Here is an 18792-nt window from a genome sequence, read left to right on the forward strand (position 1 = left end):
AGAGAGAGAGAGAGAGAGAGAGAGAGAGAGAGAGAGAGAGGGATTAACTGTTAAGGGAAATGACAGTCAATAGGCAGATGCTAAACCCAAACTGACCAAGATGTTGGACTTATTCAAAAAAGACTTGGAAATTAGAATTATAGTTATGGCCCATGAATTAAGAGTGAACACTCTTGAAACAAACGGATAGATAGTTCTCAGGAGAGAAACAGAAGAAATAGAAAAGAATAAAATGGCATTTTTTCTTTTTGAGTCAGAGTCTTGCTCTGTCGCCCAGGCTGGGGTGCAATGGCACGTGATCTTGGTTCACTGCAACCTCTGCCTCCCAGGTTCAAGCGATTCTCCTGAAAATGGCAATTTGATAACAAAGAAATGAATTAGTGAGAATTTTAAAATTCACTGAAAGAGAGCCATATCAAAATGGAAATAACAGAAGAAGGAGTCGGCAGGCTTGAAGATAAAAATCAATAGGAATTATATCTTCTGAAAAAAAAATTGAGAATATTATAAACACAGCCTCAGAGACTTGTAGGACATTAACAAAAGGTTATTCATGTTATCATTAGAATTCTGGAAGGAGAAAAGATAGAGATTGGTATGGAAAAAAAGGTTTGATTTAATAATGGCTGAAAACATCACTAGTTGTATGAAAGATAATCCCATAGATAAAAGAAGCTCAGTCAACCTCAAATAGATTAAACTCAAAGAGAACCACACCCAGACACATCATAATTGAAGTATTGAAAATCAAATATTAAGAAAAATCTTAAAAGCAGACAGAAAAACATGGCATTATGTAGAGAGCAATGAAGATTCAAAGAACTACACATCTCTCGCAAATAATCATGGATGCCAGAGACAGTGGATCAATATTTTGAAAGTGCTGGGGAAAACAACAACAACTCTGTCCTTCTAGAATTCTATATCCAGTGAAAACGTACTTCAGGAATAAAAACAAAATAAAGATATTCAAAAATGGTTAAAAAATATATATATATATACAATTTGTCACCAGTACACCTGTTCTAAAAGAAATGCTAAAAAAGAAAAAAAAAAAAAAGTTTGTATGCAGAGAACCATACAAAATAAGGAAACTCGGAACTTCAGAATGAAGAAAGAACCACCAAAATGATAAAAATATAAATAATTGTAATAGGCTACTTTCTCTTCAAGATTTTAAAAAATGTGTATGAGTATTGAATGGAAAAAGTACATCATATATCACTGTTTAATGTGGTTTTCAGTGTTCACAGATATGACACATATGGCACGTATTCATAAAGGAAGGAACGAAGGGACCTGTAGTGTGATAGCTGTTTCTATCACACTACGTCAAGTAAGACAGCTACGTCTTACTTGAGGTGATAAAATATGACCTCTAAGTAGACTAAAAAGTTAGACATGTACATTTTAATCCCTGATAAAGCACTAAAACTTACACAACAATAATCAAGATTTTAACAGGTTGATTCTAAAATTCACATGAAAAGGCAAAAGAATTAGAATAGCCAAGACAATGGTGAGAAAGAACAAATTTGCTCCACACACACTACCTAATTTTAGGACTCACTATAGAGTCATAATGATCAAGAACGCGTGGGAGTGCCAAAAGGATAGACATATTGATCAGTGGAACATATAGCAAGTCCAATAATTCATCCACACATAGTCAATTAATTTTTGATAAACTTATAAAGCTGAATCAAGACTTTAGATTTTATCGTACTTACAAACTTTGGATCTGTGAATGTCATTGTTAAGAGAATGAAAACACAAGCTAGGAAAAAATACTTTCAAATTACACATTGCATAAGGATATAAATCCAGAATATGGAAAGAATTCTGAAAACAACAAGGGAAAAAACTCAAAAGTTTGTAAAATGTTTTAACAGACACTTCATCACAGAGTACCTATGGATGATAACTAAATACATAAAAGTATGTTAAATTATATTAGTCCTTAGAAAAACACAAAGTAAAATTATAAAGGATACCAGTACATGCCCAACAGAATGGTGAACATTTTTTAAAATGCCAATACCAAGTGCAGACCAGAATCTGGAGCAACTGGAAATCTCATACATTTTTCATAGGAATGCAAAATGGTACTCTGGAAAATACTTTAACAAACTTATTATACACGGACGCATGTATGTTTCAGTAATCTTATTCTTAGGTACTTACACTAAATAAATGAAAATATATTTATACAAAAACCTGAACACAAGTGTTTATAGCAGCATTATTTATAATCACCGCAAACTAGAAACCACCTAAATGTTTTCATCAGTTAAGTAAGTAAATGGATAAACAAAGTTTGGTACATTTATACAATGCAACTTTGCTCATCAATAAAAATAAACAAGTTGCTGATACACATGACAACATAGATGTGAAAGAAGACAGACTTAAAAGTTTATATACTGCGTGATTCCATATATATGACATCCTTGAAAAGTGAAAACTCTTACGATAAAGGACAGATCAATGGTTTCCAGGGGTAAGAAGCATGTATAACATTTGACAAAAAAGAAACAGCCCAGGGCAATTTTTTTTATTTGAAAGAACTGTTCCGGGAGCTGGCAGCAGAGGAGCCCGGGACATGGGTCCAGGGCAGGGTGCACCGTCGTGGGGTGGGAGCTGGCACCATCGCCACAAAGAAATTTGCCAAGGCCAGCTGGGCCCATGGCTCTTGCCTGCAATCCCAGCACTTTGGGAGGCAGAGGCGGGTGGATCATCTGAAGTCAGGAGTTCGAGACTAGCATGTTCCAACATGGTGAAACCCCATCTCTACTAAAAATACAAAAAATTAGCTAGGCATGGTGGCGCGCGCCTGTAGTCCCAGCCACTCGGGAGGTTGAGGCAGGAGAATGGCTTGAACCTGGGAGGCAGAAGTTGCAGTGAGCCAAGATAGTGTCACTGCACTCCAGCTTGGGCAACAAAGCAAGACTCCATCTCAAAAAAAAAAAAAAAAAAAAAAAAAATAGGAAAAGAAATTTTCCAGGCCAAGTATAAGGAGCGAGGGACAGTCTTGGCTGAGGACCAGCTAGCCCAGATATCAAAGCAGTTGGGCATGTTCAAGACCAACCTGGAGGAGTTTGCCAGCAAGCACAAGTGGGAGATACGGAAGGATCCTGAGTTCCATGTGCAGTTCCAGGACATGTGTGCAACCTTTGGGGTGGAGCCTTTGGCCTCTGGAAAAGGATTTTGATCTGAGATGCCGGGTGTGGGGGATTTTTATTACGAACTAGGTGTTCACATTATCAAAGTGTACCTGGTGCTGAGCAATGGAGTAGAGGTCCGATAACTCTGGAGGAACTACATAACAGTTGTTAAAAAGAAGAGGCAAGTTCGCCCAGGAAGTCAGTCAAGAGGACCTGATCAGGGCCATCAAGAAACTAAAGGCACTTGGCACTGGCTTCGGCATCACCCCTGTGAGTGGCACTTACCTCCTTCAGTCTGTTCCAGCTGAATTCAATGTGGATCACACCATGGGGCTGCAGCTGGCAGGGAAACATGGCTATTAACTGTCAGAGAGATCAAAGCCAGTCTTAAATGGGAGATGGAGCGAGCAGCGAGCGGGACAAAGGCCGGAACACCTGCTGAGAGAAAGGCTGGCATGGCTGGACTTACAGGCCCCAGGGGAGACCCACTACTGGCTGCCAGCTCTCTTCACCAACCCCTCCTCCCTTACAGCTGAGGAGGCCAGAGAAGTCCTCTCCTGAGTGTGGAAGGGCACACAGCAGCAGGTAGGGAGAAGAAGGGAGGCCTGTTGGCCAATAAACCTGGGCAGTTTTGTTTATTAAAAAAAAAAGAAAAAAAAAAAAAAAAACAAAACAGAAAAAAAAGCTCCCCAGAAAAGAACTATTCTATATTTTGATTATAATGGAGGTTACGTGACTATGCTTTTGTTAAAACTCTACATCAAAAATGTGTTTTACAGTATACATTTTAAAAATTCAAAAGGAAACAATAGGAATTGATGATAGCCATTTTACCCACTAACCTTATATCAACCTTTCTTACACTTGATTACATACCTCTGCAGCTCTACCCGCAATGGGTATGAGATGCTGAATTATAAGGAGTTGAAGGTACACTTGCGTCTCCATCTGAATATATGGGGGTGGAGCCATTGAAAGCAAAGCTTGTGAGTTTCTCCTGGAAGGATCACGTGCCCAAGATCAAAGGAGGAATGAAACCGCAGACTCCTAAGCATCACAGCATGGTTATTTCTAAGGTCAGGGCATCACTTTGCTAATTAATATCAGAAGTATTATTTCCTAAATAAGATTTATGCCTTTTCACTTTGCTATAATACGATGGTGGCTCATAGTTAAAAGTAGGAGACAGGCAGAACTACATAGCAGTTGTACATAGCTTAATCTATAGCTGATACTCAGCCAGAATACAATAATATCAAGCTTATTAACATATTTTAAAACTTTTGTAACTGTTGGCAAATAACATCTGCCCCTAACCCTGCAAGCACTGCACGATAGTGCTAGCTACCCCAGCCGTGTCTCCAGATCTCCAGAAACTCCCCACAATCCAGCAACCAAAGAGTTAATGTTTGGCTCAGTGAGGAGCCCCCAAGGACTGCTCTAGCAGCAAAGCTTGATCTGCTCCCATTCTTTAGTAGTACACAAGCCAGCCCAATTGTTAAATACTTAAATTATCATTTCTGGCTTAGGCTCAGTTGAATGTGTCTTCAATTTCCCAAAGCATGGCAAGCCCTTCTGTATTCAGCAATCCTTCTCCCCTGGTGAGCATGGTGCAGAATAGTATTAATAGATGCAGCAGTTTGAAGTCACAATCTGCTCTACCCCTGAAAAAAAACACCAACCCCTCTGTAATAGTTGGATTGTGGTGGTTACTGAAAAGGGATGACAGCACCCAGAGAATTTCCTGTTACTTCTGTGTCAAACTCAATATCATGTTGAAGATGACTGCTTTATTTTTGTCTCAAATCCACACATCCATCAAGTATTTAACAAATGCTTTTGAGTGAATTAATTTTAAAATACTAAATAGAAATATTTCTATTCTAGAAATAAAAAATATTGAAATTGAAACATTTGAAAACAGCAGAAACATACTGATCATTCAAAATATCTCATATATAATAGAAATCAGTATATTTATTGTGCTAATAATAAAAATTGAAGGACATAATAGTTTCAGTCTTTATCCTAAGTCTGCTTTGGCGGTGATAAAAGCTGTTGGATAGCAGAATTTTACAACTTATTTTTTTCTCAATGTGTGTAGAATTTTGCATTATAAACTACTTCAATTTGAGTAAGTTTTGTATGAACAGATGTGACATGTTATTGAACACAGAGAAGTATATTAGATTGTTAATTAAGATTTTGCATGACTATTCAATTTATTTATGTTACAAGTTCTGAAACTTAATTTGCCTTGAGCTTAAAATATACTGTACAAATAGTATTCTACTTATAAATCTAGTAAATTTCTAATTACTTTAAGAAACTTCCTTGTTTAATATTTATCAAGTTAAACCAACTAAACTCCCATAATTAATCAGTTTTATTTATAACTTAATTAAATTTCCTCAAGCCCAACTATGTAAGCAAAATTCCCAATATTAAAGAAAATAAGTCTCACAAATTAAATGAACTGTAAAATTCAAAGTTTCTTATCATTCCACTATAATTAACAAATTTAGTACAATTCTTACCCCCTTTTCAACTAAATATCACAAATTTAAAATCAGCCACAGTATTTACACTGGAAGTATAAAACTAATCTGTAAACATTAGGCCACATTATTTAACTATTTTAAATGCCAAATATATGCAAATTATTTCTGACTTAGTACAGAATTATTAATGCTATGACAATTTTATTTTATTAACAGCACTTCTACTGTTTCTGATGGTTGATATTCTCTCTCTCATTGAGCAAGCATTATCATTTCAAATGAACTGATGTCACCATCCTAACAATTTGGTGTTATCATCTTAATTAGCTTATTGTATTTAATGGTTATATATTTTAAGCAAAGACATGAGGTTAAATACAGAGTATTTATCCATCGATTGTTATGGCCATACCAATTTTTGTTATAATAGTGCTATAAAAACATTAAACTCAGGTCTTTCAGAGGGAGTATGTTCTTCAATGCAACTTCTTTTTCAATTGTTATGATAATCTAATTATTTTAGTTGACTTTTGTAAATAGAAATCTAGAATATCTCACTAGCAGTGTTAAAAACTTTTTAACATTCTCTGAACACACGATAAAATGTGGTACTATGCAGGATGGACATATAGATAAAAGAATAGAATGAATAGTCCAGAAATAAACTGATACATCTATGGTTGAGTCATTTTTTATAAGGATACCAAGCCTTTCAAATACAGAAAGAGTAGTCTTTTCAACAAACAGTGTAAAGACAACGAAATATTCATATGCAAAAAAAAAGGTGGAAATTCTCTCACATCATATGAAAAAAATAACTCAAAATAAATCCACAACCGAAATCAAAACAGAGGCATAAGTTTTGTGATCTTAGATTAGAAAATGATTTCTTAAAATGACACTAAAAGCACAATCGACCAAGAGAAAAACAAACAGATAAAATGTACTTCATCAAAATTAAAAGTTTTATGCTTCAGAGGCTACTATAAAGAAAATAAAACCAACAAAATGAATGACATTTGTAACATTCGCAAATAATATATTTCATAAAGTACGTGAATCTAAAATACGTAAACAATACTTACAACTCAATAATAAAAAGACAAATGACCCAATTAAAAAGTGGGCAAAGGAGTCTTATAGACATTTTTCGAAAGAAGATACACAAACGGCCTATGAGCGCATGAAAAGATACTCAACATCATTAGTCACTAGGGAGGTGTAAATCAAACTGCAGTGAGATGCCACCTCATATCCACAGTACTGGCTTGAATCAAAGTGGCATGCAATAAGTGTTAGTGAAGATGTGGAGACATTGAAACCTTCATACATTACTGGTAAGAGTGTAAAATTGTGCAGTCACTTTGAAAAAGAGTTTGACAGGTCCTCAGAAAGCTAAGTATAGACTTCCCACATGATCCAGCAATTCCACTTCTATGTATAGACCCAAGAGATTTAAAACTTGAACACATATGTTCATAGCAGCATTGCTCTCATGAGCTAAAAAAATGGAAACAACCCATCTATCAACAGATGAATAGATAAACAAAATGTGGTATATTCATACAACATCATATTGCTTGGCAATAAAAAAGAAATGAAGTATGGGCTGGGCCCAGTGGCTCATGCCTATAATCCCAGCACTCTGGGAGGGCCAGGTGAGTGGATTCCTTGAGGTCAGGAGTTTGAGACCAGCCTGGCCACCATGGTGAAATCCCATCGCTACTAAAAATACAAAAATTAGCCAGGTGTGCTGGTGCACACTGTAATCCCAGTTACTTGTGAGGCTGAGGCAGGAGAATCACTTCAACCCAGGAGGTGGAGGCTGCTGTGAGCCAGTGAGCCAAGATCATCATTGCACTCTAGCCTGAGTGACAAGAGCAAAACTCCATCTGAAAGAAAGAAAGCAAAAGAAAGAAAGAAAAGAAAGGAAGACAGAAAAACGAAAGAAAGAAGGAAGGGAGGAAGGGAGGAAGGGAGGAAGGGAGGAAAGAAGGAAAAGGGGAAGGGAAGATATGTGTTACTGCATGGATGCACCTTGAAACTTTATACTCAGTGAAAGGAACCATACAAGAAAGGCCATACATTGCATGATTACATTTATATGAAATGTCCAGAATAGGGAAATTCATGGAGACAGAAAGCAGATTAGTGGTTTCCAAGGACTGGGGGAGAAGGGAATGGTCTGTGATTATTAATGGACATCGAGATTATTGTGGAGATGATGAAAATGTTCTGGAATTAGCTCATTGTAATTGTTGCATAACTTTGTGAGTGTACTAAAAAACACTGAATTGGACACTTTAAAAGGGTGAATTTTATGGTATGTGAACTCTATCTCAATAAGAAAAAAGAGAGAAAGAAATCCACAGAGTGGAGAAGTTTAAAGACAAAAGGGTCAGAGGAACCAACACTGCTTGAAGAGGTTAAGGTGATCCAACATTAGAGCTATTAATAGAAGGCAACACTTGGTGACAGTTCTCTGGAAGTAATTAAGCTTCAGCATAATGGAAATGGAGGACAGTAAGCGTCTGACTGGAGCTGGCTTTCTAGGGAGATTTAGGCCCAAAGTAATCAAGGCTTGGCAAACTATAACTAGGATTTAACGGTTGGCCATCAAGGAGCAAACTACTGTGTGTTTTTTGGGTTTTTTTTTTTTTTTTTTTTTTTTTGGTTCTCTTGTTTGTTTGTATTTTTTTATTTTTGAGATAGAGTCTGGCTCTGTCACCCAGGCTGGAGTGTAGTGGTGTGATTTCATTTCCTTGCAGTCTCGGCCTTCTGAGTTCAAGCAGTTCTCCCACCTCAGCCTCCCGAGTAGCTGGGACTACAGGCATGCACCACCGTGCCCAATAATTTTGTATTTTGTATTTTTTATGATTTTGGTAAAGACTGGGTTTTGCCATGTTTTCCAGGATGGTTTTGAACTTCTGGGTGCAAGTGACCCACCCACCTCCACCTCCCAAAGTGCTGGGACTAAGGGAGTGAGCCACTGCACCCAGCCAAACTGCTGTGATTTTTAAAATATTTGGGAAGGACAACCTGTAATTAAACTCAAGCATACTGTTGTCAACCCAGACAAAACTATTACTTCTCATTATTTAGGCAGTACATGTTAAAATAATTGCATCTTCCCTGTGTGTTAGTGACGTACTAACTACAATTACAGACATATGTCTTGATTTTTTTGTGGCCTAAGTTACAGTAATTAGATTTATCAAGTTGTCAAATGTATGTATGTATGTCTTTTTTCACTCCAATGTATTCATATAATAAAGTATTTCCACTAGCCAAGATCTTTAATAATTCATATGTATCTTCATGTAAGCATGATTCATAAGATTTAATCAACCAGAACATTTTATCCCCATCCTAAGTCTGTAATCTTAAATGCGAATACCTAAAGGGAACAAGAACTAGTAAGTCAAAAAAGACTTTTTTAAATTGAAGCAGAGAGGTTTAATGATAGGAAGAGATACAGGGCTATAGTAAAATGCAGAATTCATGCCCCTCTAACCAGAACTCCTTTCCTCAGGCACAGCTAAGTAAAACATTTTTGCCCAATATATCCAGATATTCCAATTCTTTGGAAGGAAATCCAGAACTGTAAAGTTCTATATGGGAAATCTACTTTTTTCATACATACATATATAAAATATAGCTTTTGACAACTAGGCTAAGAACAATAAATATCACATTTTTCATTTTTAAAATATTTATCTTATGTAAGACCTCTCTGCTTTGTCAGAAAAATATGACCATTTTGTCTCTAATAGTCTCAAGTCCAGTTTTCCACATGAGACTTCAGAGACTTCTGGTGACATTGTTATATTATTCAAATCTATGCCATCCAATTGCCTAGATGATTATTCAATTGTTTACCAGATCACGAACAGACTTTATATATCCTGTGTGATTAAATTTAACCAAGCAAGGTGTCAATTAATGGTTATACTTTAAAGCTAATTCTTTTAACAGAAATAGAGTCGACCGAGTGCATTGACAAACGCTTGTAATCCCAGCACTTTGGGAGGCTGAGGTGGGCAGATATGCTTAAGCTCAGGAGTTCAAGAACAGGCTGGGCAACATAGCAAAATCCTGACTCTATAAAAATACAAAAATCAGCTGGGTGTGGTGGCATGCACCTGTAGTCCCAGCTACTTGGGAGGTTGAGGTACGAGGATCACTTGAGCCCCAGAGGCAGAGGTTGCAGGGAACCAAGATCGCACCATGGCACTGCAGCCTGGGTGACAGGACCAGACCCTGTCTCTAAAGAAATAAATAATAAATAATAAGAGTCTAGTATTGTTTATAGAGACTGACTTATTGCTCCCACCCTGAATTTCCAACTGGTTAGTAATGATTTCCACCTGGAAGTCAATAAAGCATCTCAAAATCAAAATGTAAGAATAATAGATTTAAAAATCATTGTATTCACCATCTCTGTTTGACTCAATGCCATCAACATAACTCCCTGTTCTCTTACTATGCAATTGGTTGAGTCCCATTGTCACTCTGAAACATCTTTCCCATCCATCCTGTTTTCTCCATTGCCAGTACCATGGCAATCAGAGCCTTTTTAACCTCTCAGGTGAACAACTACAATAAATTTCACAATCTTTTCCCAGCTCCCAGCCAAATACCTATTTGGGGAATAACAGTCATCATTAAATACCACAGTGATTGCTTTACTGTCCAACTCCAAACATTTAAGGCCTCTCCATTACTCATAAACGAAGTACAAACTCAATGGTGAGGAAATCAATTCACATTTTGTGAGTATGGATCATAAAATTACTTCTGGAGTCCACTGGACCTGAGTTCAAATTCTGGTTCCACACTTACCAAAACACCTCTGTTGAGTTACATTACATAATCTCAAGACTCATTAACCGTGCAATCAGGCTCTTAGCACTTATCTGAGAATAGGTTATTGTAAGAAAACATGAGATAACTTTTGTGAAATAGCTAACATGGCTTTGGTAATTTGAATTGGACTGCCAATAAGAAATGAGACCTGAAATTTTATCTTGTCCCCTGGCTCAGGAGAATGTTTTGATCTCCTGGTTAAACTGCATATAGGTCTGAATCATGAGTACGTATATGCTGAAGACAAACCAACAAGATTGTGGATAAAGTGGAATTCCTCAGTACAACGATGATTATAGCATCCCTTACCTTATCTGAGTGACCCTCAAAACCACAAAGCAATGACTTCATGCCAGACAATCTGCCCTTCATTGCTCCAAAAGAACATTCCTTTGTGTGACAATTTGGAAATAGAAGTAATTTCATGAGAGCAGTAATAAGAACAACCAAACAACAAATATATCAGTAAAAGACAGGACCTAGGAACTCTAGCACAGGACTGTTGAATTTAGCCTCTCCAGTTTCTCAGTCTTTTATCTCTACTACACATTAAATTTACTACTTCACAACTTTTTTCTTAGTTTGCCCAACATATGGATTGAAATCTAAAATAGTCATTTATTTTCTGCTGTTTCTATGTTAGACTGTTTCAGTAGGTGTTGGAATCTGCATTCGCATTTGCTGCACCAACAATTTAACATGGCTTTTCCACTCTTCTTTGCAGGAAAACAAATGCAGTGTGGTAATAAAATATTCCTGATTGTTAATGTCCTCGGGATTGATTAAGTAGAAGTTATTTCTTTTCTCATCTGAGAAATATGCTGAAAGACTTGTCTGACCTTGGAGGAAACTAGCCATGGGAGAAGACTGATTTGCATCTTCCTCCGCTTTCTCATGCAACATAGCCAAATGTTTATACGTGCCGTTTCTGACCATGAACAGAGCAAAAATTGTCAGTTCCTGTCTCTTGCCTTTGACTGGGTTTCCTGGAAACAGACTCAGACAAGAACTGTGTGCTCATGTATTACTTTTAGTTGATTTCAAATGACCTGTCTAAGGAAGGAGGAAGGCAGGACTGGGCAAAAGGGGAAGCTCACCTGCACTGTTGCTGCAATGAAGGCTTTAGCCAATTCTATGGCTAGAGAACTCCAGAGCTGAGATAACCTTTCCATGTTGTTTCAAACTAAGAAAATATGGCTAGACTTTTGTATTTTTGCACCAGTCAGTCATTAGCAGCAAGCCACCCTTGAAAGAGTGTATAGCCCTGGTCAAGTAGACCTTGTGGCTTAGGCTATGTCCAGTGAGGGACAGAGATATGATCAGCAACTGATGTTCACAGTGGTTGGCAGTGGAGGAAATGGGTGTATTATCCCTAAAGAAGAGATCTGGTATTCACTACAGATCCCCAGAAAAATTAAACCGTATACCATGGATTCATTAGCTCTTATCTACTGAGCTAACCAGCCACATGAGAGTTGATGGTAGGGGGAATAAAGTCAACCAGTTGATTTCAATGCTCAGAGCACCACTTCATCTGATTAAATTATATAACTCTGATGGGAGAAACACATTGAAGGAAATGAAAGTGAAACTCTTAAGTTCTTTCTGAGCATAAAGTGTTACGAGAGTAACATGAATTTTATTTTAGATATTCTCAACACAAATTGTTAAATAAAACAATAAGTCAAAATTAATCCCAAATCCCTAAGCCACAGTTCAGTGTTCAACATAACTCTCCAGTGTGGCGGCACTGCTCCTAATTTAAAGCAGGCGGATTCTAAGGTTTTTCTCAATACCATATCATTACTTCATTCACCCTTCTTAGTGTTAACTACAACCCCTCTATTTATTGTATCTGCTCCCTTTTAACTTCTGATATCCCCCAAAAGAGCTCCCAGAACCTTTTTTTTTTTTTTTTTTTTTTTTTTTTTTGAGATGGGGTTTCGCTCTTGTTGCCCAGGCTGGAGTGCAATGGCACGATCTCGGCTCACTGCAACCTCAGCCTCCCGGGTTCAAGCAATTCATTCTCCTGCCTCAGTCTCCCAAGTAGGTGGGATTACAGGTGGCTGCCACCATGCCTGGCTAATTTTTGTATTTTTAGTAGAGAGGAGGTTTCACCATTTTGGCCAGGCTGGTTGCGAACTCCTGACCTCAGATGATCCACCCGCCTCAGCCTCCCAAAGTTCTAGGATTACAGGCGTGAGCCACCATGCGTGGCCCCAGGACCTCTTTAGCACCTCACTCTTGCAAGTACCTGAATCCCTTCCACCTCACTTTGACTCCCTCCCTCCCTTATCCTCACTCTGTCAAAGATTGAACTTATACTTTCCAAGATGACTCTATTATTAAAGGAAAGGCATTAGACAGGACAGAACCATCCTTCAGATTGGCATGGCAAAAATTCACAATTGTTGCAACATAAAGAACTTGACCACAGAGGAAGAACTAACCAAATAGTTAATTCTCATGATTCATTGTTCTTGAATTTTCAGAATTAGGTACAATTTATCGCTTGCAGCATTTTCTTTAGGAGGAACTTTCCAGAAGTAGTGTTACTGAAAGGTTTAATTAGAGACACAAAATCATGGAAAGTTCTTTTCTTGGAATCTAGTCTCCAGGTTTTTCTTCTATCTTCCTGAAGTTTCTTCTGCATTTCTGTGAATGGCTCCTCTTCTTCTATAGGCTGGAGGGTATCACCAGCAAAATAGTCAGAGTCAAATTTATTCAGGGTGAAGATTTTGCTACTTGTGTATATGAAGGTAAAGAGTGGCAAGGGAATTGAGAATTTTTTTCTTTTCTTTTTTTTTTTTTTAATGAATGAAGCATGGATGTGTGGGGAGTTACGGCCAATTAGAGAAGTTCAGGAGTCAGTGCATTGGAGGCTCAATGGGTCAAAGAATGGTTCAAATAGAAGTCATGGGGTGAGTGAAAGATTGGATATGGTAAAGAAAGTAAGACAGTCAAAACAGAAATTTTAGAATGATAATAAAAGGTCAAATATGACTGTATAAAAATATGATTGAAAGTGGATCTAGGCTATGTGTTGGATAATTCATTTATGAATGTACAAGATTATAGTAGTATGAAGAACAGTGAGACCAGGTACTTGAATCTTCAATGAATGAGAAGAACACACTGTGATATTGATAGACAACTACTGTAAGTGAGAGTAGCACGTATTATGCCATTTATTTCAAAAGAATTATCTTTTGAAATTTTTAATATATTTATTTATTTGTTTTGATGTAGGAATGAGAAAAGGTATTAGAAACAGCAGTGTGGAATGAATAGCATATCTACAGCATCTCCAGAATCTCTGGAAATTGTGTCATGAAGAGAAAACAAACATTTGTTAAAACAACTGTCCACCAAACAGTGTCCTTAAGGAATTGCCACATTTTAATTACAGGAATATGGTGAAGGAAATGTTCAAAAAAATGCTTAAAGATATAATACATGTTACAAATGATTGTAAGCTGCAGAGGACTTTGAGAAATTAGAGATATGTGGAAATTTGTGTCCAACTATAGTTTTTCAGTCAGAAGCTCAGCTGGTTTGAGTTTGTACTAGCTGGAGTTGTCTAAAACTACATTCTTGAAGGGTCTAAGTCCTCAGTAATCTTGATTGTTTCCATTTGTCATAATTTTCCATTAAGCTCGTGTCAATAAGGGTCCAAGATAATTCCCTGGGTTTTATACATAGTTCTTCTTGCCACCACTGTGCAGCAGCAACCCAATTTCCTCCTGGTTATTGGAATCAAACCCTTCAGCCAGTAGAGTAACCCTTTTTATTGTCTGCTGACAACTCAGTGGCTTAAGAAGCCCATTTGGCCAGGTTATAGTCTCATCTTCAATTCAATGGGATTAGCGACTTCTTCCTGTCAAAATGAGATGGTGGCGGCCAAATTTATTCTTCTACCTGATCAAAAACAACAAAATATATGAAGTGAAATGTTCAAGATATGAAATACAAGTACTGAATGAGATCCCAAAAGATGAAAAATGAAATGAAATGAGCTCTATGATCACCCCAGACTCTACTGCCTGGAGCATAATTGCATAATAAAATGCTGGAGTGGGAGGAGATCTGGGTAGGAACTGTTGATCTCACTGTTAAGAGGAACCTCAAAAATGATTTGAGAAGGTCAAGATTGCTAGAGTTTGTAGGGTAGAGAGTAGGAACAACAAAGATGCTTATGCAGATAGCTCCTGAGATTTGCAGAGTAGCCCCTCTTGAGTTTTCAGCTGAGTAATGATTAGCGCATGTAGAAAGGAGAAAAAAAAAAAAAACTACCAATGTTAAGGGCAAAAATAGACAAAAGGATTCAAGTGAATTATAAATACTCTGACTTTGGGTGCACCAAAGGTCAGAAACAGAAGGTTTTTACCTGAGTAAGGGGGGGAAATAACTCTAGAATAAATTCTGCTCTGGTCTTGCCTTACTGAATTTAAATGCAAGACCAGAAAAGATTGAATTGTTTTCAAGTAACTTAATTACATCTCACTGCTAAGCTTAAAAAGTACAGTTAGGTATGTAAAAATATTCAGTATCCAATTTGGTCATTGCATGTCTGGTATCTAATAAAAAATGATCAAGCAGGAAAATAAGCAGAAAAATATGAGCCATAATGTAAATAAAAATAAGTCAGCAAAACCTGACTCAGGAATAACACATATGATATAATTTGCAGATAAGCATAAAACAAGCATTATAATTATGTTTCATAAGCTCCAAAATATAGAAGAAATTTAGCATGCTAAAAGAAGACATGAAAATATTTTTTTTAAAGCCCACTCAACTAGAGATAAAAACCATAATATCTTACATGAAAAATACACTGGATAGGATTAACTGCAGCTAAGATATTGCAGAAGAAAAGATTAGTGAACTTGAAAAAACAGTATGAGAAGCTACTTGAAATGAGAGAGATAAAAGACCAACAAAAAATGGCATAGAATAGAGAGTAGTGTGACAACATGAAGTGGTCTATTAAAACTGTATTTTTAATCTCCAAAGAAAGAGAGGGGTAAAACATTTTTTAAAAAATGGTTGAACAGTTTTTCAAATTTGATGGAAATGATAAAGCTTTAGGCTCAAGAAGTTCAATGAAGCAAAAGAAACCTGGAGAAAACTATACCATTGAACTTAAGGCAAGCAACAAAGAGAAAATATTACAAAGAACTAGAGGAACAAAGAAACACTGTGTGCAAGAAAAACAAGCAAGAATAACAACAGACTTCTTGACTGGAATAGTGAGGGCTAGAAGCCAGTGGAGCATCATCTTGAAGGCACTGAAAAAGAGAACTGCCATCCTAAAATGCAAAATATCTTTTAAAACCAAGGCAAACACTTACGGAGACAAATAAAAACTAAAAGAATTCATTATTAGCATACCTGCAGTATAGGAAATGTTAAAGGAAGTCTTTGGCAATAAGAAAAATGCTACTAGACAGAAATACTCGTCTACATAAAGGAAGCAAGCATATTAGAAACTGTATTATCTAATATCTTTAAAAGGTAAGTGAATTTTGAAAGGAAATGAAATGTGTTTATAACATACTTATAGTTAAAATGTATAATATTAACAAGAGCCCAAATACCAGAAAAGAAGAAGCAGATTCTTATAAAGTTTTTGTATTATATGTAAAGTAGTATCACATAGCTTGAAGGTAGATTATGTGTGGTAAGTTAGAGATGTATATTATAAACCCAAAGAAAGCACTAAAGGAACTTAACTGTGAGATATATTTAGTAAGCTAATGAGAGGATAAAATTGGATGATAAATACCATTCAATTAATTCAAAAGAAGACACAGAAAGAATGTGAAAGGGAACCAAGCACAGGTGAAACAAATATGAAATGATTCAATGGAATCCTTGCTTTGTTACTTTATAGCAGTTTTCCTTAGAGATTAAGACTTCAAATTAGTAGAACTCAAAATATACCTGGCATAGGAAGCAAAAATTTCACCAGTTAAGGTTTCAAGTGTGATAGTAAGAGTGGCCATTTCTACTTCAATTCCTTGGTAATTTTGGCACTCGTAAATTCTGACTATGTGAGAAAGAGCATCATATAATGGTCTCTAATTCAGAACATACACTGCATCCTTCGAGGCAGAACCCCTTAGTATCCCTGTAACTAAGTTTTCAGTAAGACTTCCATCTGTCAATTAGCTCATGTGCTCTGGAGTACTTGGACACTGATGGGATTTCTGGAAACTGCCTCTAGGGAACTGATTCTGCTAAATTCACTGGAAGACAGGAGAATTCACTTGGCAGCCACCTGTGTGGGTATTACTGAAACTCTTTTGGAATGGGCACCACTTGGTGTCCCACATGCTAGGTGAGCATCATGGAGCAAGATAAACGAAAAGAACAATAGAACCAGGAAGAAAAGCCCCTTCCTCCCACAGTGTCTCTCCAGTGCCTTTTACTGACAAAGCTCAGCATCATTGCCGGCTGACAAGGGAGAAATAGTTGCAAGGTCCAACTCCAGTGTCACAAGACAGGATAATAAAGAGTATATTGAGAGGTGAGAGGAAATAAAGTGATAAGTGGTACCTGGGCTCACTCCTATGTCTACCTCCTGATTCTCGGATTATATAATCTGTGTACTGGAGACACACCACCATAAAATAATTGTTAATTTAGGGTGTGTTTATAGTGTATCCTGGAATGAGGTTCCCCATATTCACAGAGAATAATCTCTATGTGGAACATCAGCTATGCCTTTAAAAGGCCATGCCATCGATCTATCAGGATGGCAGATTCTGGTGACTGCAGATTGTGATATAATTAGTGAACCCATCATCATGTTCCCAGTCATGTCTCCTTTGCTGTAAAATGCAATCCTTGCTAAGTTACACAGTGAGTCCTCCCATAGTGGTAGTGGTTTAGGTCTTGAGTATATAAACAGCAAACCCATAATTATTGACAGAAGATGTGTTGTTTCTAATCAAGATGAGTAAGTGCTCCTTCCAGGATGGAAGTTGCCACTAGATGACTTGTTTGTCTCCTTGAGAGATGGAATCCCAGAGTAGTCTTTGTTGGAGAATGTTGAACACTCCACAGTAGAAGTAGCTATGTCAGCCTTGGTGAGTGGGAACCCAAGCCATCAGGCTCATAGTCACCTCTATCCTTGACACCCCGGCTGCTCTGTTTATGCACCCACTGTGCCAGCATTAAGATAACCAATAATCCCAGCACTTTGGGAGGCCAAGGCAGGTGGATCACCTGAGGTCAGGATTTCAAGACCAGCCTGACCAATGTGGTGAAACACTGTCTCTATTAAAAATACAAAACAATTAGCCAAGTGTCTTGGTGTGCGCCTGTAGTCCCAGCTACTCAGGAGGCTGAGACAGGTGGATTGCTTGAACCCAGGAGACAGAGGTTGCAGTGAGCCAAGATCACGCCACTGCACTCCAGCCTGGACCACCGAGCGAGACTCTGTCAAATAAAAGAAAAGAAAAAAAAAAAAGAAACTGGACTGTATCAAGTGACCAGTTGATCCTGTCTGCTTGGTCATTTTGCTCATCTCTCACAGGTGATATCATTTGGTGTGTGAAAATATGCAATACAAAGATCTTCAACTTTGTGCCTCAGTCTGTTCTAATTTATTTTCCCCAAATTAATTTATTCCTGATCTCTCATTTTTGCCACTTCCTGTGAGAGCATATGTATTCTCACCCTGGGTAGCTTATATTTCCACACAATGTGTATGACCAGGGACATTATCCAAAATTCTGACTATTGGGAGGGTTTCCCCACACTGTTAGCTTTTAGGGACACTCTGAATTAAGGCTGTACCTCAAGCCCTAAGGATATCCTTTCGTTAATCAAGCTTGGCCTTTTTTCTTTGATAGCAAGATGTAACAATGGATCCTCGGTTACAGTTATATTTCTCAGCTGATAGAGTAGAAATTGTACAATAATAGCAAAGGTCATGGGAGTGCATTGCTCATGCTGCTTATTTGTACCCTCTGGCCTGCTCGTGCCTGACCCTGATGGTACCACTTTAGACTTATGATAGACTGCTGTGGGTCTTCACAGCCTTATGATCTGGTGGATTTGACAGGATCCATATTATGATGAGTATGTCTGGACACATGGTCACTTGATGTCAAATATTATTATTCTGTGAAATTACTGTACATTTTAAATATAATTGCACACAAAAAAATTTCAGGCAATGTCAGAAGTAAAAATCACTATTTCTAGAAAGGCTTAGATAGCCATATGGCAACATGCACAGCAATAGCCAA

General features: G+C 37.3%; 1 pseudogene; it reads left to right on the top strand.

Annotated features, from left to right (window-relative positions):
* LOC108534801 (vacuolar-sorting protein SNF8-like) overlaps window positions 1-3725 on the top strand; it is a 9113-nt pseudogene extending 5388 nt beyond the window's left edge.
* Window positions 3726-18792: the final 15067 nt, after the last annotated feature.

Source organism: Rhinopithecus bieti, unplaced genomic scaffold, assembly GCF_001698545.2.
Source record: "Rhinopithecus bieti isolate Rb0 unplaced genomic scaffold, ASM169854v2 scaffold_12480, whole genome shotgun sequence".
Lineage (NCBI taxonomy): Eukaryota > Metazoa > Chordata > Mammalia > Primates > Cercopithecidae > Rhinopithecus > Rhinopithecus bieti.